Genomic DNA, 26,589 nt, shown 5'->3' with positions numbered 1-26,589 from the left:
CTGCCTCTGATTGTGTAGAGTGAAATTCTTGTTAGGCTACTCACACTCCATGCAATACATATATTAAACTATGGCAAGGCTGCTGATGTCACTCACCTAGATGTACACCTCTGGGAACATGATATCCCAGTAATCACTGTGGTGTGTCCTGTAACTATGTATTGCTGTAGTGTGGTAAACTAGTTAATTAGGTGTTTGAACCCCAGCTGTGGCAAGTGTGTGTGTGTGTCTGACTGGGTAAAGAGCAATGCTTTTTAGGCTACCTACACTCCATACAATATAATTACACTACTTTGCCAAGGTTGCTGTCACTCATCTAGAAGTACACCTCTGGGAACAAGACAACCCAGTAATTGCCATATTGTGTCCTGTAACTGTGTATTGCTGTAGTGTGATAAACTAGTTAGTTAGGTGTTTGAATTCCAGCTCAGGTGACTATGTGTGTGTGTGTGTGTGTGTGTGTGTGTGTGTGTGTGTCTGACTGACTGGGTAGAGAGCAATGCTTTTTAGACTACCCACGCTCCATACAATAAATTGCACTACTTTGCCAAGGCTGCTGATGTCACTCATCTAGAAGTACACCTCTGGGAACATAATAACCCGGTAATTGCCGTGGCGCATCCTATAACTGTGTATTGCTGTAGTGTGATAAGTTAGTTAGTTAGGTGTTCAAACCTCAAAAGTGTGCGTGTGTCTGACTGGTAGCAAGCAATGCCTTTTTAGGCTACCCACACTCCATACAATACAATTGCACTACTTTGCCAAGGCTGCTGATGTCACTCATCTAGAAGTAAACCTCTGGGAACATGATAGCCCAGTAATCACCGTGGCACATCCTGTAAGTGTGTATTGCTGTAGTATGATAAACTAGTTAGTTAGGTGTTCGAACCCCAGCAATAGCAATCGTGTGGGAGACAGTGTGTGTGTCTGACTGGGTAGAGAGCAATGCCTTTTAAGCTACCCACACTCCATACAATACAATTACACTACTTTGCCAAGGCTGCTGATGTCTGGGAACATGATAGCCCAGTAATTGCCGTGGTGTGTCCTGTAACTGTGTATTGCTGTAGTGTGATAAACTAGTTATTTAGGTGTTCGAACCCCAGCCATGGCAACTGTGTGTGTATCTGACTGGGTATAGAGCAATGTTTTTTAGGCTACCCACACTCCACACAATACAAATATACTACTTTGCCAAGGCTGCTGATGTCGCTCATCTAGAAGTACACCTCTGGGAACATGATAGCCCAGTAATCGCCATAGCGCGTTCTTTAACTGCGTACTGCTGTAGTGTGATTTAGAATGGTGGTAGTGTTCCATTTCCATCCATGTCAGTTCCGGATGTGATGTGTGTGTCTCAGTGTCTGTGTATGGAGCAATGCTACTCATGTGCATTACATTACAAATGCCCTACTTTAGAAGTCCTGCTGATGTCATTAATTGTGCAATACACCTTTGGGGAAGATGAACTTCAGTAATGTCCATGGCATGTAATATAATTACATAGTGCTGTAATGTAGTACACCAACTAGGTAGGGGTTGTACTCCCAGACATGACATGTGTGTATGTGTGTGTGCATTTGTGACACCTGTGGGCATTCTGGAAGGGTTTTGCTAATTACATTGATGGTGGCCCTACTATATACCACAATGTCAACCATACAGGGATAACAGATGGAAATGGTTGAGAGCTGGGGTGCAAAGCCATACTCTTACATGCAACATCACGGCCTGCCAATCACAGTTAGCAATCCCACTGTGCCTTCACATTTTATTTATTTTATTTATTTTATTTTATTTTATTGAAGTTGAGAGGTGTGTGTCTATGGGTGGGAGTAAAAAGTAGAAGTTTGTTTTTTTTAGGATTTAGGATAAGACATTGATGTTGTAGCCAATCCTCAACTGTGTTAAACACTTTTTGGGTAAGAGATTGAAGGTCTGCTGGATTTGGGGCTGTGCAGATTAATGTGGAGTCATCAGCATATTGTATTAAGGAGGCCTGAGGAATAACAGTGTACAGGTCATTGATAAAGACAGAGAATAGAAGTGGTCCAAGTATAGAACCTTGGGGGACACCTAGTGAGATGGGGAGATGGGGAGATAGGTTGTTCCCCCACAAGACTGCTTGTTGCCTATTGCTTAAGTAGGATTCAAACCATTGTATAGAAAGAGTATCAAGGGACAGGTTTTTCAGTGTGTTAATGAGAAGTTTGTGGTTAACCATGTCGAAGGCTTTGGAGAGATCAATAAAGAGGGCTGAGGATAGAGTGTTGTTATTGCGGTTTTTATTAATACAGTTGGAGAAGGATAAAAGGGCAGTAGTAGTACTGTGAAATGGCCTGAAACCGTGTTGGCAGCTAGCTAGCAAGTTGTTGTCTATAAGGTGTTTTAACAGTTGCATATGAATGCATTTCTCCATGATTTTGGCCAAAGGAGAGAGTATGGCAATAGGTCTGTAATTGGATAGATCACTAGAGTTTCCACCCTTATGAAGGGGGATAATATGTGCAATCTTCCATGTAATAGGAATTGCACCTTCAGAGATTGTTCTGTTAATCAGAATGGAAACTGGGTAGGCTATAGCATCTGCTGCTATCTGTAGATATTCAGCAGGAAGGAGATCGGCAGCAATGGTGGTAGGTTTGAGTTTTGCAGAAGGGTACGGATAAGGGATGTAGAGATGGGTTTGAGATGAAATGGGGAGGTAAGGTAGTATTATGGGATGTTAGAGGTGAGCTATTGGGGATAGTTGGTTGGAAAGAGACTGAATGGTTTCAGTGAAGAAGGTGTTAAAGGTTCTTGCTACTTCCTTTGGATTGTCCTGGTCTGCACCTACAGGTGGGGGGGTGACAGTACGACCTGGGTGTAAGAGAGTATTTATACCTGCCCAAAATTTTGGGGTTACTTTTCTGGGTATTTTGGAGTTGTATGTAGTACTTTCTTTTATCTAACAATATTGATTTTTTTGTATCATTTCTTAACTGTCTAAACTTGATGTGATCTTCATGGTTTTTGGTAGTGCATAAGGTCCAGATTTTATTTCTAAGTAGCATTTTTGTTTTGTATCTTTTGAGAGCCAGGGCTGGTTTGTTTCTAATTTTAATGGTCCTTTTGGAGCGTGGAGGTCGAGAATGTGTAGAAATTTACTGTTAAAGTAGATTACTGCTTCCTCAAGGGTAGACTTTTAAGGTGCCCAGTTGCAAGCTCTAAGTTCGTTTTGAAAATATCAGGGTTAAATTTTGTTTTATTCCTCACTGCTCTATAGGTAATTGGATTTTGGATATCAGTCTTGTCTCTGATTAAGAAGGTTAGAGCATGGTCGCTTATATCCTCGGGAGAGTTCCTACTTTATAGCTTAGGTGATGTCTATTTATTAGTATCCAGTCTAGGGTGCTTTCAGTGTTGTTCTGTTTATTGGTCCTTGTGGGGAGGTTATAGTTTGAGTAAAGCCATGTAAATTAAGATGGGTAGAGGGTTGTTCTGAGGTACAGCTATTCCAATTTATATTAAAGTCTCCAGTACTATTGTCTCTTGGGATAGTTGGTTGATAGCCAATTCAGGATATTATCTAGGTTGTGTGAGTTATTCCTGGGGAAGATAGAGGCGATAATATAAATAGATTTATGGTTATTGAGTTGGAGTTTGGAGATAAGTATTTCCTCGTTACTAGTTGGAGGGGGCTTAGAGTCAATTGAGGTAACTTGTAGTCCAGACTTGTAAAGTATTGCTATTCCGCCTCCCTTTTTAGCTAATCGATCTTGTCTTAATGTGCTATATCCTGGAGGAGTAAATTCATTGTCTTGTATAGATGGTTTGAGCCAAGTTTCAGTAAGACACAGGATGTCAAATGAATGTACATCTATGAGAGCATGTATTTGGGCAACTTTGTTATTTATGCTTCTTATATTAAGATGGGCTATTAATAGTGAGTTGGGAGGTCTAATAAGGGATTGGGTGGTAGTAGGAGGTAGGGGAGATGTTTGTAGTTCGGAATAATACTGAATACCTACCTCGACCCATGTTAAAACCCATTCCTAGATTGTTTTTTTTACTTCGACATTCCCGTTTTCGAACTTCCGTGTTCGACGATAGTACAGTCGACGGAATGCGGTTCGAAATTTTGATAGCAAACCATATATATATATATATATATATATATATATATATATATATATATAGATATATGGATATATACACTGAACATATTAATCTATCTCTGTACGATTGCTGTTATATGGTTATTTGTGAGTCATACATGGACACATACACACACACATATATATATATATATATATATATATATATATATATATATATATGTATAGATAGATATAGATATATATGCCTATAGCTGTTTATCTCTCTACATTAACAGATGTATAGCTGTCCATATGTGCATGCATGTTCAGCCTATATGTGTGGCCTGTACCTCATTCTCTTGGCAATTGACATGGATGACCATAGGACTGAGGTCAGTCATTTGCAGACACGTATGTGTTTCAGACGTATCATCTCTAGCGATATATGTGTTCTACCACATATAAGTGTGTAACTTGCAACGTTTGAAATGTATTAGAGCAGGATATGACAGATATCCCTATATGTACCCACATTATGGTGCATTATTTCCATGATTCTTGTATTAAGAGGTTGTGTGGTGTGTTATTACTACATTCCCTGTGCTGTTGACTGATTTTGCTTGATGATATGTATGTGGAATGAGTGGTTATGTACATCTATCATGGTTTAATGGTAAATCACATAGTGTATGATGTGCAGCATCCTCGGTGTGGCCCTTCCACAGGCTGTATATTGTGTTTCAGTGCAAACCACCAGCTGTCGGATACAGAGTGAGTTAGGGACATTTGAGCAGTCGTACGCGGGTGTGCGCAAAGGTGTGCAGAGCTAAGCAATGCTAAGCTCAGGTTGCATTACTTTACACACGGCTAACATCTACTTAGCTCAATCTGTATAAGCAATGCTTACCCCCGTGCAAATACACATACACACACTTACAACTGCGTATCCATGTGTACAACTGCTGTTACGTGCTTACACATGCTTACTAGTGCCTTAGTCAGTATGACACTTGACATGTGCATTTAAGGCAGTACTCCTGTGCAAATATAAATGTTACTTAGTAGGTTATACAGCACAACGAAGGTAACATACGGTTATCACATGGAAAATAGGATGTGCTGCAGTAGGATTCGACCCGGGAATGCGTTCTCATTAGGCGGATGCTCTGGCCACTACACTATTGCTGTTTTGCTTTGTTTGCATATGTCTACCATAATGACATACACATGTTCCCTTCCCCTGGCCCCCGAGCTCCATGTACACAGCATACATCCATTCCCCGGTTGCTGGCCATGCCATACTACACATCCACACATTTTCCTCTCTGCACGTCTCGGTACACCTCCAGTACACTGTCCCCACCCAAGTGTCTGCAGGCTCCTCATCTGTTTAGTCCATGTATGTACCAGCCTTCCCCTGATCTTCCTCCAATACTGGTAGTGACATCGATGTGACCCACAACTGTTGGTTCATCTTGCCAGGGATGGACCTGTTGTTGTGTCAAGAGTAGACCTAGATGATCTACAGTGTTTCTTCCACTGGTAGCATCCTGCCAGGGTATTGTGTAGCAGTGGTTTGCTCACACACCTGGCCAGCCTCATCTCCCAGTTCAATGGTACCAATGCCCCAGGTGTGACATATTTTGCATGAAGCACACTCACACGCCCCCACAGTGTGCACCGTATATCATTATTCCCTTCGGTATTATGCAGTACTACTGTTCTCACAGTATGATTGGACAGGCACTATTCTGTGCTGCACATAGACTGCTCATAATACTGGAGTTGTGCAATGGACACATGTTTTGGTATTAATCTACACACTTATATACATTTCCTATAATGTTGGATGCCTGTGCTGGATGATGTGTTTGTGATCAGAACAGCTGAATGTGTATCTGCCATGGCTTAGTGGAATTCATGTCTAATATAGTTTGCAGGGTCAGGGCTTTGCATCTTGGCAGTGCAGATTATTTTGTTAATGGCCACAACAACAGTTGTTGGCTACAGAGTGACTGAGGCACTGTAGAACATTTGAAGGCTGGTATGTGCTTGTTTGCACGTAGCACAGCAATAGTGACCTCTGGTTGCAGAGTCTTGCCCTCAGATAGCCTCTAGAGTGCTTCACCAGTGTGGTACTTGCATGCCTGCGACCAAACAGGCTTACACCCACTTGCTCCTGCATACACACGCACAATGTCGTGCATTTTGTTCACATCTGTCAACTGGGACACTCGGACTGTATGCTTGTCCATTGTCAGCGGTGGCCTAGAGCTCCACATTGACCCCAGCTACGTATTCCAAGTAATACTGGGGTGATCACATTCATAGAGGGTAACAGACATAACATAGCTACATTCCCCATTAAACATGCTTAGTTTGCGTTCAACTGTTGGTATTATCCATGCTTTGGTTAGGTTTACATGTCAGGTATGACTGCTGACAAAGGTCAGTTTAAGGTGAGGTTGCATTCCTGTTTCACAGGTCAGGATCGATTACATGCAGGTATTCATGGTAGGTGTACATATTCCATACCTGTGTGGTACAGTAGAGGCGAATAGCTAGGGAGTAGGTAGGTGGGTAGTAGGGGTGACATCATAACTTTATAGTAGCCCATAGGTATAATTGGATAGGGAGCAATAGGGAAGGTATGTCGGATGTTGAGATGTGTATGCGGGGCAGCACTAGAGGTGTCGGTATCACTAATTGATGTTGTGGTATAGAGTGTGAGGTGGGGGAGGGTTTCACAAGGTGGTGAGCCTGTGCTGCTCCAGGTGTTCTTGTGGTGTTCCTTCATGTGTTAGTTACATGTGTCCTGTGGGACAGCTGTGATACTACATGTGGGTTGGGGTTCCAGATACTGGCAATATAGTGGGGGAAGAGGGTGTCACCTACATGTACCCGTAGACATTAAGAGGAATGGAACAAGGTCTGATAGGTACATGGTGTGCATGGGGCACAAAGGGGAGTGTTAGTTGGGGGATTATCCAGGGATGTGCAGGATGGCTGCAAGGAAGGTCCACAGCTGGCCATGTTGTCTATGACAACAGCTGTGCATATGCACTGCATTTGGTGTTTGCGTTGGACACTCATACCCTTGGGTTGAGGTGGGGACTTCAATAACACCTTGTGATGCCTATTACATCGACTTACATGCCTACGGTGGGGTGTTGCGACCATGTCTTTGTAGGTGTTGTGTAGTGGGTAATGCACCAACACAAATGGTTATACCGTACTTTGCCATGTACACTGGACTGTGCTGTGGTGGAACCCATATTGGGAATGGCTGCCCATTAGGCATAAGCATGCCTGTCAATTGTACAGAATCTGTGGCCTGTCCAGCGTTTGCTTCATAATATTGGTGTGTTCCTCTTACAATCCGCACCTGTCTGGCAAATACCTGGGAAGTGACACCATTAAATACAGACAAGTAATTGGGTTTATGACTCCACATTCTTCAGATGTGTCATGCTAATACATAACCTATCATTCTATCAGCTTTCTAAGGTTGTAAGTGGAATATGTGCTTTCTGTCCCTCCTTGTCCCCCAACGGTTTAGGTTCTGTCCAGTGGTTTAGCTCTTAGAGGCTGAGAGGTGTGGGCATAGTCTCTGCCCAATTCGCAATATTACTGACATCCCCGGGGCGGTCTGAATACAACTGTGCCAGCCAACACCTGCACACCTAGGCCCATAATTCCATACCCATAGTTCCCCCACCTGGCCCTCCTCTACAGCACTCATCCTAACTGTGGGTGCAGGTGGGGTCTAACCACACCACTACACACTGCCCACTCTCCATGTGTCAGGACCCATGTCGTACGTTGTCTCGATCCATGGGTCATCAGGCTTGCACGACCTACTGGTCCGTGTACATATACAGCCTGGTTGGATAAATCATTACAGGGACTGACTCTGATTATCATTAATTTTTGGGGTGTCCCACAAGGGACATTGATGTCTTTGTTTCAAGGTTAGATGTGGCAGGTCTCTCCCACTGGTAGTATCCTGCCTGTGGTCTGGGAAGCAGGGGTGTGTTTACTTGTATCGTGTGTTTGTATGTTTCCCCTGTCTAGGTGTGGGGGGGTTGAAGCTACATGTTATATGTTTGGTGATTGGACCCCTCACCCCCATTGGCAGGGCCAGTGAACATATGTAATCCTTAATTGGTGTATCATATCCGTATCTCTCTCTCTCTCTCTCTATATATATATATATATATATATATATATATATATATAGATCTATATATATAGATATATATATATAGATATATATATATATATAGATCTATATATATATATATACATATATAGCTATATATATATAAATATATATATAGATAGATATATATAGATCTAGATCTAGATATATATATATATATATACTGTATACTACTATTTAATATACTGTTTTCTATTCTTGAGGAACTTTTCTCCACGGGTCTCTGCTGTAAATGAGACAATAGCTCAGCCAGACTTACCCAGATAACAGATGTAATTTAAATACATAATTCTATTAATATCCTAGCTATATATATATATATATATATATATATATATATATATATCAGTATTTATATGAATGTATATATATATATATATATTGCTGTATATATATATATATATATATATATATATATATATATATATTGCTGTATATATATATATATATATATATATATATATATATATATATATATATATGTCTAATGGCATATGGATGTATGGGTGTCTGCATATGTATATCTCTATATATGGGTATATAATTATATTCCTTTTCTGTATCTACACATTTGTACTACGGAGGTTTCACTTCATGTAGGCATGGGTATATATACAAACACACACGCCTCTATAGTTGTACATCTACATCTGGTTATTCCATTCTTTGCCATGTACAATAGACTGTGATGCAGTGGGACTCGTAGTGGGAATGGCTGTCAGTTGGACGGTGGCCCTGCCCAATGCACACTATTGCTTACATCCCTGGGGCGGTCCACACAGACCCACTCCAGCCAACACCTGCTCAGCTAGGCCCAAAATTTCATACTCATAGTTCCCAAACCGCACATCCTCTTTGGCACTCTTCCTTACTCTGGGTGCAGGTCAGGTCTGGCTACACCAGTACACTGTACCCAATCCCCACTTCTCAGGACCCATCACATATGTTGTCTCGCCCCATAGATCATTAGGCTTCCCCTACTTTGTACATTGGCGTGGCCTGCCATTCGACATCGGTGTAATGGCAGGAAGCCCAAAAATGTTTGAATTTTTGGGTGTCCCACAAGGGACATACATGTCTTTGTTTCAAGATCAGACTTGGCGGGTCTCTCCCATTGGCAGTATCCTGCCTGTAGTCTGGGAAGCAGTGGTATGTTTACTTTTATTGTGTGTCTGTAAGTTTCACTGGTCTAGCGGGGGGGGGGGAGTTGATGCTACCTGTTACACGTTTCTTGATTGAACCTCTCACCCCCATTTGCACAACCTACTGGTCCATGTACATATACAGCCTGGTTGGATAAATCATTACAGGGACTGACTCTGATTATCATTAATTTCTGGGGTGTCCCACAAGGGACATTGATGTCTTTGTTTCAAGGTTAGATGTGGCAGGTCTCTCCCACTGGTAGTATCCTGCCTGTGGTCTGGGAAGCAGTGGTGTGTTTATGTGTATCGTGTGTTTGTATGTTTCCCCTGTCTAGGTGGGGGGGTTGAAGCTACATGTTATACGTTTGTTGATTGGACCCCTCACCCCCATTGGCAAGGCCAGTGAACATATGTAATTCATAACTGCTGTATCATATCCTAGCTATATACATGTGTATATTTACACACACACACACACACACACACACACACACACACACATATATATATATATATATATATATACATACACACATATATAGATATAGATATATATATATATATATATATATATATATATATATATATATATATATATATATATAAATATATCTGTATATGTATGTATATATGTATATATTTATATATTGCTGTCTATATATATCTAACAACATATGGGTGAATGGGTGTCTGCATATGTATATAGATATATGTGGGTATGTATATGTATTCTGTCTCTGTATGTATACATTTGTACAATGGAGATGGAGAGGTATTGGCAACAGAAGGGCATAGCTATGGGCATATCCAATGCCAATATCTATGCCAATATCATCATGGCACATTAGGAGGACAATTCCTTTCTTAAAAAAATTAAAGAAGTTATTTTTTTACCAGAGATTTTTAGATGATCTCTTTTTGCTGTGGGATGGAGACGAACATTCACTCCTACAATTCCATGAGTATTTAGATTCAACTACTTTCTTTTTAAAATTCACTTTAAACTACTCTACAATTGCTATAAATTTCTTAGATGTAACAGTCTTTAGAGTAGAGAATCATTCTTTCTCTACTAGAACCTATAGAAAAAGTTGCTACAGGAACAATTATCTCCATCGAAAGAGTTTGCACCCCCCACACATTCATCACAATATAGTTAGAAGTCAAGGACTATGAGCTTCCAGACTTAATGTTAGTAATCTGGATTTTACTAGAGAAGCCAGTGCTTTACAGACTAGGTTTCAGGAGACAGGCTATAGTAAGCATGAAGTTGACGCAGCTCTACACAATGTAATAAGCTTGCATAGGAAGGAGGCTAAACCTTACTATTCTGAAGTTCCATGGAACAGACAAACAATAAAGAAGAAAAAAGAAAATTACTTGAGGGTTCCAGTTACTCATTCTAGCAACATAAGGCAGTTACAAAATGCTATAAAAAATAACTTGCAGATATTGACCACAGATAAAGATGTTATCTCTATTGGAGGGAATAAATCTAGGTTTGTGTATAAAAATAAGAAAAATTTAAAGAGAATGTAATGTCATCCTAAAATCTCTGTTGGAAAAACTAAACTGAACACCCTTTATGGTACTTTTCCATGCCTTAAATGCAATTGGTGTAAATTTGTAGACACCTCTCATGAGTTCCTACATCCAGATACTGGAAAACCTTTGAAGTTTCATGTTAGACCTAATTGTAATACTATGCATATAGTTTATTTAGCTGAATGTCAACTCTGCTACAGTTTTTACGTTGGTAAGACTGACAGACTTCGTTACAGAATTAGAGAGCATATTTATAGCATCAATAATTCCATTTGCACTAAGGCCATGGCAAAACATGTTAATATACATAATACTGAACACAACTTCAAGTTTATGGTCCTTGAAGTAATATATGATGATGTCCGAGGGTGGGACATTGAAAACAAAGTAAAAATTTTAGAACTGAAATGGATAATAAGGATGAGGAGCAATAGAGGCACAGGTGTAAATGATAAAATATGTATAAAACCAGTTTTAAAAAATAGAGTTTTTAGATAGGAAATGGTTTATATGTATTTATATGTGCTTATATATGTTTTTATTTAATGTGTTATTTAACATTATGTGAATTTTATACTTTTCCGTTTAGTTTTGAGTTTGTATATATAATAATTGTTTAATTGATTTATTGCACTTGCATTTTCTTTGGTTAATGCCCATTTAAATTAAATGAATGGCAACTTGATTTTAAATGTCTGAAGAAGCGGCAAGGGTAGCAGTGAAAGCGCTTACACAATAAATGTTTATTTATGCTTCTATTTTGCCTTGATTTGCTCTATCAGTACTTTTGGATTTATATGTTTGATATTTTTAGTTAGTCATCTCTGTGTTTTTCCAGTTCCCGGATGTGTCCAGTGAGATAGATCCCAGAGGGTGCATTGTATTTGATGATACGCCTAATCAATGCAGAATACAAGAGGATAAAGTCCTCTTTAAATCTTGAAGCTATACCATTTACAATGGGTTGTACCTGGTAAGATAACTTCCTACCACTGCAAAATAATACTCAAAAAAAGATGGAATTATCCAGCCATGTTCCAAGATCCCTCAGTACATTCTCATTTTTGACTTGGGGTGTTGTTTCTACAAGCTGGAGGAAGGGAGGGATTGTTTACCAAATGTGACAGTGTTGTACTTTTTTATTTAATTTGAGTCAATTTTAGTGCACCAGTTATTAATAAATCCACACTCATGATGGAATGCCTATGTGTGTCAGAAGGGGAACTAGAGGATGACACCCAGATTACAGTCATCCACAAACTTTGTTAACCAAAGGTCCTTGTTTGTGATTTGGGGATCAGGGAAGTAGATGTTGAGTAAGCATTCACCCCCATCACTGTGTGTATTTAACTACATAGGGCTCAATTTAGAGTGCATTTGATTTTTTTTATTAGGTTGCATAAGGTATAGTATCAAATACCTTGGCAAGGTCAAGATAAACTGCATATACAATGTATCCACTATCCACTGCCTATGTCTCAAAAACATTTACCAGATTCATCAGAGAGGATCTGCCTTTCACAAAGCTAAACTGCCATGAGGTTAAGTCTGATAAGATTTTTGATATCAGCATTAATCAGGACTATTATGATTTGCTCCATGACTTTGAAAATGAGACTCATCGGACTGGTGAATCCATAATTTCCTTGGTCAATTTTGGGGCTGCCCATGCATAGTGGCATCATCAGAGCTGAGGGCCATATCTGAGACACAAAGCCAGTTGATAAGCTATGGTTTAACAGATTAAGGAGTGGGTATGCCAGCACTTGTTAAAGTTAATTATTAGGCAGCCAGATATATTATCAGGGCCCATGAATGATATGTTTTTTTCAGTTTGGAAAGCACTTTTAGTAAATGTTCTTTGTTGATAATTGGGAGTTGGATAAGTGGGTATTTTATAGATGTCTGGGGTGAAGTTTGTACTGAATTTGTTTGCTGATATTCTGGCAATATCAAATGGTCAAAGTAGGTGTTTCCATTTTGAATGAGCTGTGGGTAATGTTGAATGTTATTCCTTATCTTCCAAATGTAACTAAAAATGACTTGCACTTGTCTTTCCCATCCTATTCTAGTTTAAGTTCACGGGATGCCTTTATTTTCCTGATGGAATTTTTCAACTCCTTTGACAACTTGATATAATACTTGATAAGAAGCTTCACATGGTGCATTTTAGCTGTGCTGCTACAGTTAACCCTTAATATAAGAGTAAACATATGACCTTTTAATAGCAACCCACTTCCCTTACATTGAGATTTCAGGACAACTAACACATACAGTGACTTCATGCTGATAGCAATAACAAAAGCCTGCCTAAATTCTTCCACAGTACCCAATATTGAATCACTTGAGTTGTAGAAAAGCTACCCCAGTCACCTGTGCACATTATAATCATAGGAGACACATCATAATGGGACCAGTATGACAACAAAAGGAAGGACTGAACATGCTACCTTAAAGGTTCTACCATGAATAAAAACAAGTGAGGAAAAGGAACACCTCAATTTAATACCTTGCCAACTGAAGTTGAAGCGTACAACCTATTGTTAGTCATTACCTGGGCATATTGTTTGAGATTTAACAAATCAATTCATTTCATCAGGTTTGGACCTACCTTAAACTTTTCCAGAACTGCAAATAAATTTGTAATATCACAAGATTTCAGAAAAAAATTTAGAAACATAACCATACAATATTTGCATATTCAGAAGAAAATCTAGAAACATAACCATACAATATTTGCCTATTCAGAAAAAAATCTAGAAACACAACCATACAATATTTGCATATTCAGAAAAAAAATCTAGAAACATAACAATACAATATTTGCATACAAATATCGAAGTCAACCAGAGTGTTAAAAATCAAACTAATATAATCTCAGGTTGTTTTATCCTTAAAACATCCCACCTGAGAAGAGCTGATAAAGATAAAAGAATCCAGGCCAATTGGCAAACCCCATGGAATAATTTTTATAGTCCAATTTAATCAAAATAATAGGCTCATAAAGTCTAGTCTCAGATGTGTATTTGGGTACACAGAATGCTAATCAAGAATTCTGAAAAAAATAATACAGAAGACACTCTTCTCCATGGCCTCAAAATAGGCTTTATAACACAGCAACCCATTTTTTCTTTTAAGTACCTTAAAACAATTAATGGGGAGCCTATGAGGGCCAAGAGTCAGAATGGGCCTTAGATTCTTAATTCTGAATCTCAGATAAGGAAGTCATGGCTTCTAATTTTATGAACTCTTAAAAAATACAACCAATAAATGCCACTACCTATTACTCTGCAAGGTGACTGTTGGAGAGTTTACATTCTGTTTTACTCCTAAATATGGTTCATAAGTTCATACTAGGCTGTTGATCAGGCAGATAATTTGTATCCTAGCCTCAAGATCCCAATTCACCAGTACCCTATGGCATAAGTAACTACTAAGTAATTTGTCCCCATTCAGTGAAGGCTTGAGGGGACACACCAGGGCTACATCTAATAGGAGTCTGTCCCTTAAGGAGGATTCTTTAAGACAGAGATATATCTTAACAGTAGGTCCTATTTATGCTGAGGTAGAAGTTTTTTTTCCTTCAAGTGGATATTTAAGGTGTTGTTAGTTTTGCGGATGTGTAAGAGGTCACATAGGACTGGATCCCTGGAGGTTTTGTATGCAAGGTCGAGTTCCTCCCTCAAAAGTCTGTAGGACATGGAGAAGATATAAAAATGTTTTAAGATAGTCTGTATAGCACCATGCTCTTGATTCTCTTAGTGGAGAAATGCTGCTGTATTTCAAGTTGAGTCATATGTTTAGATAAGTACATACTAAGAAGGATATTATATTCTGTTATGAGTCTGATGATGAATGAGTCAAGAGGGTCTTTGCAGCAGCAACAGGCTAGATAAAAGGTTTTCTAATGACAGTGGATACATGGTGATCAAAGGATAATTCATTGTCAAAAAAGTGTCCATGTCCCTAATAACAGTGTAAATTTTTCAAAGGGGTGTCATCACTGGAGAAGGAGCATAGGAACACATGTTTAGCAAAGGACACAGTATTATATGTCTTGGCATTTAGCTTAATGCCGTGGTCCATGCACAACTTGTTTTGTCTGTGTCAGGCCCTCCTGAAGAATCTGGAAGTCAGCAGGTTGAATACTTCCTAATAGCTGACGAGCAGAATGTTGCCATACAAAATGTCTGAAGCAACCTTCTGTATCTCTGAACCTCTCTTCTTCAGATAAGATATGAAGTTCCCTGCCTGTCTCCCACTCTACCCCCAATAATTCTTATTTTAAATAAGAAAACTGTCCCCTCTTTTGCACTTCTTTTAATTCTTTGTTTTGCCATCAGAAAACTGTAGTATTGATTAGAATGTGTCAGTCATAGTACAGACATTTCCCATGGGAAATGTCCCTTTGAATGTTAGTTTTTTCTCTAATTATCTGTCCTTCTGTGGCTTATTAACATGACATTCCTCATGACCATCTCTATACTGATGCACAACAGGGGTGGGGTTACATCCACCTCCGTTAACTTCTCATATGCTTGCCCAGTCCTTAGCTTTTAATGGAGGGTTTAGATTTCATTACCAAAGATGCACGTCTGCATCTATCTTCTTTAAGTTTACTTCTACTAGGACATAATTGGACAATCAATGTGGATCATTGTCTGCCAAATTCACCAGAGAAAGAAGGACAGCACATCAGTATACCATATCCAATGACTATCAGGGCTCAGATTCTCCTGATATGATATAAAGTTAGTCTCAGAAATGCATATGCCCATTTGTCAGCATGGATCCTAATAGCCTTCAAACAACATGACTGGTGTGACGGCATGTTCATTTATTGTACTCCATGGCATATCAAGATTATTTTCAAAATCCTTTAATTACTGAATCCTGATATTAAAAGGAAATTTGTTCTTCATTCTTGGGAGTTGTTACACAAAGCATCTGTCACTTTTCTTATGCTATTGATATATTTTAGTAGTTGGCTCCTTGATCTGGTGTTAGTTGCCCCAGTGGTGTTTGCATGTAGTTTTAAACAGAACCTGATCAGATACTGCCTACTAGACAAGGGAGAGGTCTCCTCTAAGTAAACTGTAAGAAAAACAATATAATAACAATTCTGAGGTGCTTCTTTGTTAGTTTTCTGTTCTTATAATTTATTTTTTAAACAAAGTCTCATTGTACATTATCTAAGTGTTTCAGGCAGCACATCCAAAGGCTACAGAAATAATATTCAATAATGGACTAGAGGTTTAAATTTATACACTCATCTGCCAAAAGTGTCTAGACAGACTTCTAGAATTAGATGAGCTACAGAATAAGTCTTTAATGTTTGTTAAATACACACTCATCATGCTTTTAGTTGTTGCATACCATCATCCTTAGATCTTTAATAATGTTGTTCCTTTAAATATCCAGTCATTTGTTTTGTGACCATAATTTATTTTTCATGTTTTGAATTTCTTTACCCTCCCAATGCTATACAGTTTGGCTGTTCTCCTGGCTCTCATACATATCCAAACCATAAATCGTCAAATGCCCTCACAGGTACTAGGGAATTCATCCTATCACCCCCAATTTGGACCTACTATCATCTCATGTGAGTCCGTAGTCTCAGATCAAGATGTACAAATGGACACAATCTATAACCCTTTTGACAAATTTCATGATGTTACATTTGCTGATACCAAAAGTGCAACCACTGTTACTGTATTATATATTTTTGTAGTCCATCATTAAGAATTTCCATGTCTTTTGTTCAATTAAGTATGCTATTTAATTTGTAAGTTTTTCAATTTCAGATCTCAGAAGAATAATCTGAAAAGGAAGTCTCAATACACAGCCCTATGGGATATCAGTGGTATCCCCCATTGGCATAGAAATAACTCCCACTCAAAACATTTGTACCCTGTTACTTAACAATTATTCTTTCCATTGAAGTATGTTCAGATTGACATTCACTGCTTAATTTATTTTTCCCTTACATGGAGTAGTGTCATGTATATCATTCACAAGATCAAAATAAGCATTAGGCTTTTGCCATGGGTCATATATCTCTACATATTGACATTTTGTTTGCCATGACTTAAGAGGGTTTAGTTAAGCTTTTCTTGATTCTATTTTCTAAACCAGCAGGTATGTCGCCTGACCGTATGGAATTTAAGCTTTTACTTTTAGCAAGGAAGCCTCCACCTACACAAATATGAAGCAAATTGTTGCAAACTAACATCTTTGCATGCCAGCTTTTCCCTTGGTAGCAGTATCAGACATCACCCTTTATGATAACGCATTTATGTAGTGAGAATTTTCATAATATCAGACACATATTTTGTATGCTTTCCAGTAGGAGAAGTAGGACATATATTCACCTAACCAGAGTACATTATAAACCAAACAGAAATACCAATTATATTAAGCAGTTTTTTCACACCCATTGTTTTCATGCTGTTTGCCTTAAATTCAGTTTTTGCAATGACCACTTGAAAAAATGTGCAAGGATTTTGTTCCCAATGAAACATGCGGCAATCTGCTTACATCCCCAACTATAAGGAAGAGCTATGGTGTGTCTCATAATTTGCAGATACATAAGCCTACTCATTTTCAGTGTATGGAAAAAAATCTACAACATGGAATGAACTGTTTGAAGTTGTCACACTACAGTCACACAATCTTTTACATTTTAGGCAAATGGAGGTCAAGACAGACTGTGCTTACTGCACATTTAATTACTCTAATGTCACTGATCAAGACTCCAACAAACTTCACTTGCAAGCCAATAAACTGCAGTCCTACACAGTTTTCCTTTTCAGATAAATACTTCTAAATTTAAATGCAGTCATACTCTTGGGCACTTGCAAGCAGTTAACAGCCTTGAATGCAACTAATATTAACTGTCCATTTAAATTTGGCAATCAGACCTATGCAATATTCTTCTCCAGTACAAGGACAGCAACACCACTGGATGTTTTTTGTTTTACAGGAATAATTCACAGGCTTTGCAGTTACCTCTGCAGCAGTTCTTTATATCTGATTTTGGTGCAGACTGATACTGGGTTCATCCTTTCGGAATGAGCTGGAGTAAAACGTATGGACTGTCATGAAATATGCTTGGTCTGTGCTTAAAAGTAGTTTTTTCTATACTTTTCCAAATTATTGTACATGAACTTTGAGGAGATATGCTGGACACACTGCTAATCAAGTTGCATTTCCAGAAAAAAAAATATTATTCATATGGCCAAGTTATAGCCATCATATCACTTTTACAATCTGTTGCGCAGGTGCATATACTCAATTGAAATACCTTTTTTTGTAATTTATTTATGAGTTGCAAAAAAAAAATCTTTTTGAGTTGCTTAAGTAGCAACACTTGACACTCAAAGTGATCTGGACAGACCTGCACAAATGTTTTGTGGATTGCATTGACATATTTATAGAGATTTGCTGATATCCCCTTGTTTTGCAAGAAAATAGTGGATACCTGCATGATCATTTGCCATGCGTCATGCACTGCAGTCTGTGGATATTAACATTTGATATCAGTCTAATCCTGGTCATAAATAAATTGAGTGATTTCTGGTTGCATATCACTGGATCTAAATATGATCCTCATAGTTTGAACATTAAGCAGCAGGGCCCAGTTCTATGGCTCATATATATAAAGTTATAAATCTGTAAATGCCATAGCTCACCCCTTTCAAGGACAAAGATGTCCTGATTGGTCTAGTGTCCTACTGTTGCATTGACAGCATGCAGTATCACAAATGGGAATGGCAAATGGTGAGATATGCAAGTGTTCCCTGTGGGAGCAGACACTGCCATATCAGTGGACATTACAGTTCATAATAAAATGGCTGATCCTCACTGAAACAATGATGCCACTACTCCTAGCTGTAGCCACTAGGGGAGCAAACCATTCAAAGGTCTCCTGCTTGTGGGGGAATAAATGTGGCAGTAGGGAGGGGTTTAGAAGGTTAGCAAGATGATATTGTACAGCTCTGTGTATTACTCACTTATTGTACGGCCTTCATATAGGACACTCATCATTACTTTTAATATCTTGCTATAAAATTCTAAGCTCCAGAATGAGTATTATGTGGTCCAATTGACAGTTTAATAAATGTGGAGGGAGATGAACTAATCATAACTCTGTATGATTATAATCCAGGAAGTTTTGTGTCACATCTTTGGGCAAACTCTATCATCTATGCAATATCAGAGAACATTTTGTAATGCAGTGTATATTATTATAATTTGAATTATTGCTGGAAATACCTGACACCACCTCGATTTTGTAAAATCTGCACCAGGGTATGCTGTTTGATTTTTCAGATACTTATTTGGGCAAACATGACCCTCCCTTTGGCTTGCAGGAGAATACTGCCCAGCAAAAAGTACAATGTTATAAACCCAAGCATAAGCCTTCCAGCATGGGCAAACGACTTTATATGACACCATCTGGCCAGATCTGCATTTCAATATTTTTGCAGAGTTTACTTGAGAATACATTACTTCAGCTACTAACTAAATGTACCTAAGCTTTTGCCTTAATCCAAGTCACTTTCTGACAGCAGATAATGTGCACTTTTGACATTTAAAGCCTGTTACAAAATATCTAATCTCCTTATGTACAAATCATGATGCTCTCTGGTCAGTAGAGTCATTTTCCCAAAATGTGAAATATGCAGTAGGCATAGCTCTCTTAACTTCAAACCACAACAAACACATGCTGCTGAAAACTGTCAATGAAATCATTTATATCTGTGTCAGATTACTCTGAGTACTTCTACCTATCCCTAAAAAAAGTATCCTGACTACCAATTGCCATGACAATATCACTTCCACAAACCTGCATAACTGTAAGACTCCATTACCAGAACTTCTGTTTAGCCTTTATTAAACACATTTTAGTTAAAACCAAAAGTTACTTCCTCAGGTCCTCTAATGTCATTGAGTTAACCTTTCATTGACCAAACCTTTGCCTTACCATCGGAAAAAAAACTTTTTCTTAAATGGACTTCACTAGTATCAGCTGTCATAGCACATCAAAAAAGAAAAATTAATTGCCCCATGCGCTGAAGAGATCTTGGGGCTCACCTTGTCAACCCTTATGTCACCTGCTGTACCACTGGGGCACATGCCATTCCTTAAATTAATAATTGTCAGTAAACCACCAACCATCTGTAAATTGCCATGATATTGTTGTGTAAATAATCAAGCAAATAATGCTTGTAATTTATTCCTTCTTCTTTTATATGTTTGTTGTTCTGCATTTGTAAATCTTTTCTAACGTCTGTAGACACATTCCATAACCATGTTTAAACATTACTCAGTATTCTCAGACCACCTGTAAATACAAAGACTATAATCAAGACTGTAACACTGGCTTATTATTTTACTTTGTCATGTTTTTCAACTCGCAGTCATTCTTTTACCTTGTTATCAATGTCCCAGGCCATGGCAGAAAAGGGTACTTGGAACAACCTATCCACCTGGTTACCAAATTAAATAAATAAATAAATAAAATATGTCTGAGCAAATCACAGCATCTTGAGAGCTTCTAGCAATTGCTGTTTATTTGCTGCCCAAAGAGAAGTCTTAACATGAGATCAATATATAATGATAGATGGTAAAAGACTTCCATATACTTTTTGGGAAACTGCAAGAGGCTTTGCTGTGTACTACCTTACACTTCCTGTAGTGGAGGCCCATGAAAACATCAAGTATTTTAGCTGCATAGCTTCTTAATGCCCATGACATTTTACTTTTGAAGTCTTCATGGATACATTCAGGCCAATAAAGCAAAACATGACAAGTTTTGACCTTTTTTTTTTGCTCTCATCAGTACAGTATAAGTGGATATTTTGGCTATATATTAGAAAGTCAGAGCTTAAAATCAAGTCTGATGCCCATAAATACTGGGGTAAGTGCCTTTGTACTTTCTATCTAAAAGAGTAGTCAAACAGGAAGCTGATGGTCATATGTGAAGGACAATGAGGAGAAGACAGCACGAAGGAATAAGACATTGAATCAGCAGACTGGCAAAAGGAATGCGGCATTGTACAATGCCAGAAGTCCAGGAAAATGAGTCTATTGTACACTCTGTAGGTAGAAATGCTTCTACATATTATGATTATAAAAGAAACACTGACATTGGTGCATTGGAAATGAGATATGCTGATTTCTGGATTCACTATACTTAATAGAACTGACCTGGCAGAGGAAGTGGAAGCTTTATGATGTATGCAAAAAAAAAAAAAATCCTAGTGAGGAAGATAATACTGATTTACCAGACAACAAATGAGAGAGAATGTGTTAGCTCTGAGGTTGCAAAGATAAAAAAACAAGCATTGGCTGATGGCTACAAAACACAGGCAAACAGACGTATGTAAGAATGCTGAAGACAGAACATAAATACTTGTAGATGTGTAAAGAGTAGAAGTGTGTTAGTGATTGAAGACATAATCATTCCATTACTAGATTTGTAGATCTCCACAGTCATGATGAGAACCAAAAATAGGTGTGCCAGAAGAAGCCGGGATTGAAAAAGAATTGTGATCGCCTTATAAGGAAATGGAAAATTCCTCCCCTATTTATCATAATTTAGGACATGATGAAAGGAGAAGGAGTGAAAGAGTCATGAGGTAGATGTAATCATGTGCACAGTGATTGCCTTATCATAAGGAAGTACAGCAGAAATCAAAGAAAAAAGTACTGTGAACCTCCTGGGAGGCACAGTAAAAGCAAATGTAGAATAATATGCAGGAAGTGACCCACAAATGGACTGTGTGTATGTATTAAGGAAGAAAAATGGAAATAAAGGATGGTCTCCATTTTGTTGAATAAGGGAATAAGGAAACATGACAAATAGAGAACATCTGCCTTTCAAATGCTATAGGAACGGAATTTGACAGACTAGATGCACATTGCACACACAGTGTGAATGAAAATGTGTGTAAGACCAACAAACATTCTGTAGGAGTGGTCCAGCAGTCCAGTGCAGCCTATGAGAAGAAGATGGTCAAGTAAGAGTTGGAAGGTTAAATAAATTATTCAAATGCACGGGGGGTAACATATAGTTCTGAATATCTTTAAATCAGTTGACATCTTCAGCCTCTTTGAGAGTACCATACACATATCAAGTGGTCTGGTTTTCTGTATACTATTACACAGTCTGAAAATAAAAATCTGATGAAACTGCCAACATGCAAACTCATATCTCATTTAAATGTTCACATTTAAGTTAACATGGTATCACAAGTAATGCACAGAAATCAAAATCTGTCTTTCATGAGTGAAATGTTGCATCTACAAGCACTATGAACTATCTTTCTCTACTGTACTTTGTCTCAGAACTGGATATTTTGGATCCATAAATTCAATGATTTGTTGATTTATAGTGAAATATCTTAGAATATTTAAAATTTAAGGTATGCTGTTTCTGTATCTTATTGGGAAAGAAGACATAAATTCATATATGTTTCATGTTTCCAGCATGATAAATAGAGCTAACTGTTGTAATGAGACAAAAGCTTCAGTCATGCTAGTAAAAGTCTACCAGATATGCATAATTTTTCTCAGTTATGGCGCAAGGCTGAACAGAAAGTATTAATACTTAGGAAGTGAATTACAGCCTGTGAATTTGGTGAGTTACATGATTTATTACTAGGAAAAGCACTGTAGGTTTTCTAAGAAATGACCAAAGAAATGGCAGATTACTGAAAGAAGCAGAGTTACTATTAAATATAGTAGATGAGATTGCAAAATGAGTGAAATTATCGCATGTAACTCAATGTATATAAGCATTAGCACTGTGTAACATTGCTTACAAGTCAGAGAAACACAAAGCAGAGTGAAAAGAGTAAAACTGAGTCATGATAGATATTAGAAGCTTAAAAATAATGAGGTGTGCAGCTGATAAAATCTGCAAAAGACATGCAATAGGTATAATAAAACAGGCATGTCTTGCAAATCAAGCATATAGAAGTTATGAAAAAAGAATTATTTACTTTATTTTCCTTTTGCTAAAGCTCATACAGAAGGAAAAACAAAGTTTCAGTAAATGTTCAATAAAACATAATGCATGTAGTGAAACAGAGTCATGAAAAATATTTATTCTGTGGCTATGTGGTTATATTGGTATGAAAGAGTTGAGACGCACCTCTCTGGACTATATGAAGTGAGAAATGATTGAACCCTTGGACTATGTGTCTCAGGCAGGTAGGTGCTTAGCCTTATGCAGCATTTTACCTTCACCTAGGATGATGCCTCAGTACAAACAGAAAATGATTGACTTCAATAATTGGCTTAGTTTTTAGTGTCATTCCAAGAGGATACAGTATCTGTCAGCTTGGGATGACATGACTGACAGACCTCGATGCTTTGCCAGAGTTGGTCTTCATCTGTCACACCTGAGATTTTGGCTACTGACCAAGATTCTTGCCACCCCCATAGTGTCTATTTTAGGCACTGTCTAAAGGATAAAATTCCCAATGTAAGAACTCCATCTAAGAACATCCTCCGGGTTTTGCTGCTAAATGCTAGAAGTCTTAACATGAAACTGCATTTACTGGAAGCAGCCCTCACCTTGGAAGGCATACACATTTGTGCAGTCATGGAGACCTGCTTCAAGGCTGTGGAGAGCACCCCAGCAATAACAGGCAATACCTCCTTCCACTCATTCAGACCACAAACTGATGGCATGAAAACTAAAGGGGGCAGTGTATCAATATTTATTAAAGACAAATACACCTACAGATTGGTTAGACAGCATGGTTCCTTGGACATACTTCAGGTGCAATTAATGGTTGGTGGGACTCCTATTCAAGTCATTGCCAGCTACAGGACTCCCTCCATGAATTAGAACATCCACTCTGCCTATTTGGATCTATTTGAGTCTTGTCACGATACATCTGAACATCATGGTTTCGGGCCACTTTAACAACCCATCCATTGACTGAAGAAATTACTGGTGCGCAAACACACTTGCCCAAAGGTTCCTTGATGTCATTAATTTCAAAGTCCTGGCCCAGCTAGCTGACATCCCCACAAGGGGTGCCAACATCCTGGATCTGGTGCTTATCAATATGGGGGACCATTGTAGCACCTGCATTGTGAAGTCTTCCCTGGTGAGATCTGACCATAAATCAGTCTTATTTAAAGTTACTATCACACCTGCCCCCCCCCCAGCACCAACTAAACTAAAAACCTTCTCCAAAGCAGATTATAATCTCTTATTGGATGGAATAAATAGCTTCACTGCACCTCTCGCATCAGATGGAAATGGCAACAATGCCGAGTTCTACACAAATGCTTTATACAAACACCTGAACAACTGCATTGGCTCAGATGTACCTGATAGGACCAAAGCAAGCTCCTCAAGGAAGATAAAAAACAGTCTGGTGGACAACTGCCATTAACAAGCTTTACAATAAGAGGAGGAAATTGTTATCTAAGAGAAAGAGAGAGGGAGCCTTAAACTGGAAACACTATCTCCTCAGCTTAAACAAGGAAATAAGACTTCTTGTAAAGACTTCCAAAGCTAACTATGAATCCAAATTAGCTTCCTCAGCTAAGGACAACCATAAGGCATTCTTTACTTACATCTGTAACCTAAATGGAAAGGCCCAGATTTGTGCCAAACTGATAGCTATATAACAAGCCTGTGGACATTGCTAGCCGATAGGGCCTACATAAACTTCACTCCCCTGTCCCTGCCACATTTACCTGAAGACATCTGTACTACCTGTCCTCTACCTTGTACCACTAAAGAGCAGGTCATGAACACCCTCTCTAAGGTAAAAAACACAGCATCTGTGGGACCTGATAACATCCCAGGCTGTGTTTTACATGGGCTCAAACAAGAATTAGCAACACCATTGGATACTCTTTTCAATCATAGTCAAAGCACTGGCTTTGTCCCAGCTGAATGGGAAAAGACCACTGTTATCTCCTTGCACAAAGGTGTTGCTTCCATTGACTCCGGGTACTATAGACCTATTAGCCTGACTAGTCTTATCTGCAAAGCCATGGAGATAATCATTATGGACCTTATCAACAAAGATATTGGTAACCTCCAACCACTTGACCCTACTCCATTTGGATTTATCAAAGGGAGATCATGCCTGTTAAATCTGGTTGTCTTCTTCAAGACATTCACCAAGGCCCTTGATGAGGGGAAATCTGTGCACACAGCCTACATAGACTTAGCCAAGGCTTTTGACACTATCCCCCACTCAGGCATAATGGACAAACTCTCCCAGCTGGGAATCAACCTATATATCATTAGATGGGCCGCTAACTGGCTCACTGATAGAACCCATATAGTCAAAATAGGGGAATCCACCTCCAGCAGCAGACCTGTAAGCAGTGGTGTCCCACAGGAATCAGTCCTGACACCTCTATTGTTTGAAATCTATTTCTCAGAAGCATAAGCTAAAACTAAAGGTCTGTGGCTACAAAGTTTGCTGATGTCATAGAATCTCCAAACGATGTCAACATCCAACAAGAGGGTCTTACACAAAAAAATGGCTGGTGCCAAAGTCATGGCCTTAAACTCAATGCAAAAAAATGCATTATCATCCCTTTCAGTAAGAGTAATGTTCCTGCTAACTACCGCATTAATAACACCTTAAATGTGCACTCAGTGGTGAGAGACCTGGGCACACATGCTGACAGCAACCGTACCTTTGATCACCATGTCCCCACAGTAGTAAGAATGGCATTCTATATTGCTCATCTCATAAGTAAGGACATTGCCTCCAGAAAAAAAAATTATAACCTCCTTGTACTCTTCCCTCATCAGGCCAATAATGGAGTACAATGCCCCTTTTGGTATGTACCTTTCCAAGCACCTGCAGCAATTGGAGAGACCACAAAGGTTCCTCACAAGCAAAATTCAAGGTCTGCAGCATCTGTCCTATGAGGACCATCTGAAATCACTGTCACTTTATTCTGTTCATACAGAGTACTCAGAGGTGATCTTTGACCCTGCTGTATTGGAAATGCTGCATATACTTAAGTCAAATGGTACAAGGGTTACTCACTCTAACGGCCTTAACCTGGTATGTGACATTAATAGAACATGCTGGAGAGACAGATTTGTCTCCCAGAAGTTACCACACCTTTGGATCAGACTCCTGCTTCATGTCAAGCAGAGCACCTTATTGGCCCTTTTCAAATGCAATTTGGATGATTGGATGGGTAACCATAAATTCACCCCAGGGGGTACCACCTATGTCCATCTTAGACAGGAGTAGCAGGTGCTGATCATGGAAATAAGGGTAAAACTTGGCTAGGCTTGTAAGAGCCCTAGGGTCATTAGCCTAGTACCCTCCTATGATCTTATGATACACAATGAGAATGTGCACGGAGCTTAAAAGGTATACAAATTCACAGAAATAACAGGACAAAAGAATCATTTGGAAATATGAACAATGAAGTTCAAATTTAAAGACCAATTTATGGTATTTAGATTAGGCATGGTAACGGAGTGTAACATAAACATACTTCAAGCATTTGAAGCACTGAATGTGAATGACAGTAAACCAAATTCTTTATGACCATTTTTTTTTAATTATTTTTTAGAGTCTTCTTTTAA

The sequence above is a fragment of the Protopterus annectens genome, chromosome 5.part0, assembly GCF_019279795.1.
Source record: "Protopterus annectens isolate FY-2018-M chromosome 5.part0, PAN1.0, whole genome shotgun sequence".
NCBI lineage: Eukaryota > Metazoa > Chordata > Ceratodontiformes > Protopteridae > Protopterus > Protopterus annectens.
Note: the sequence above shows the minus strand (reverse complement) of the source record.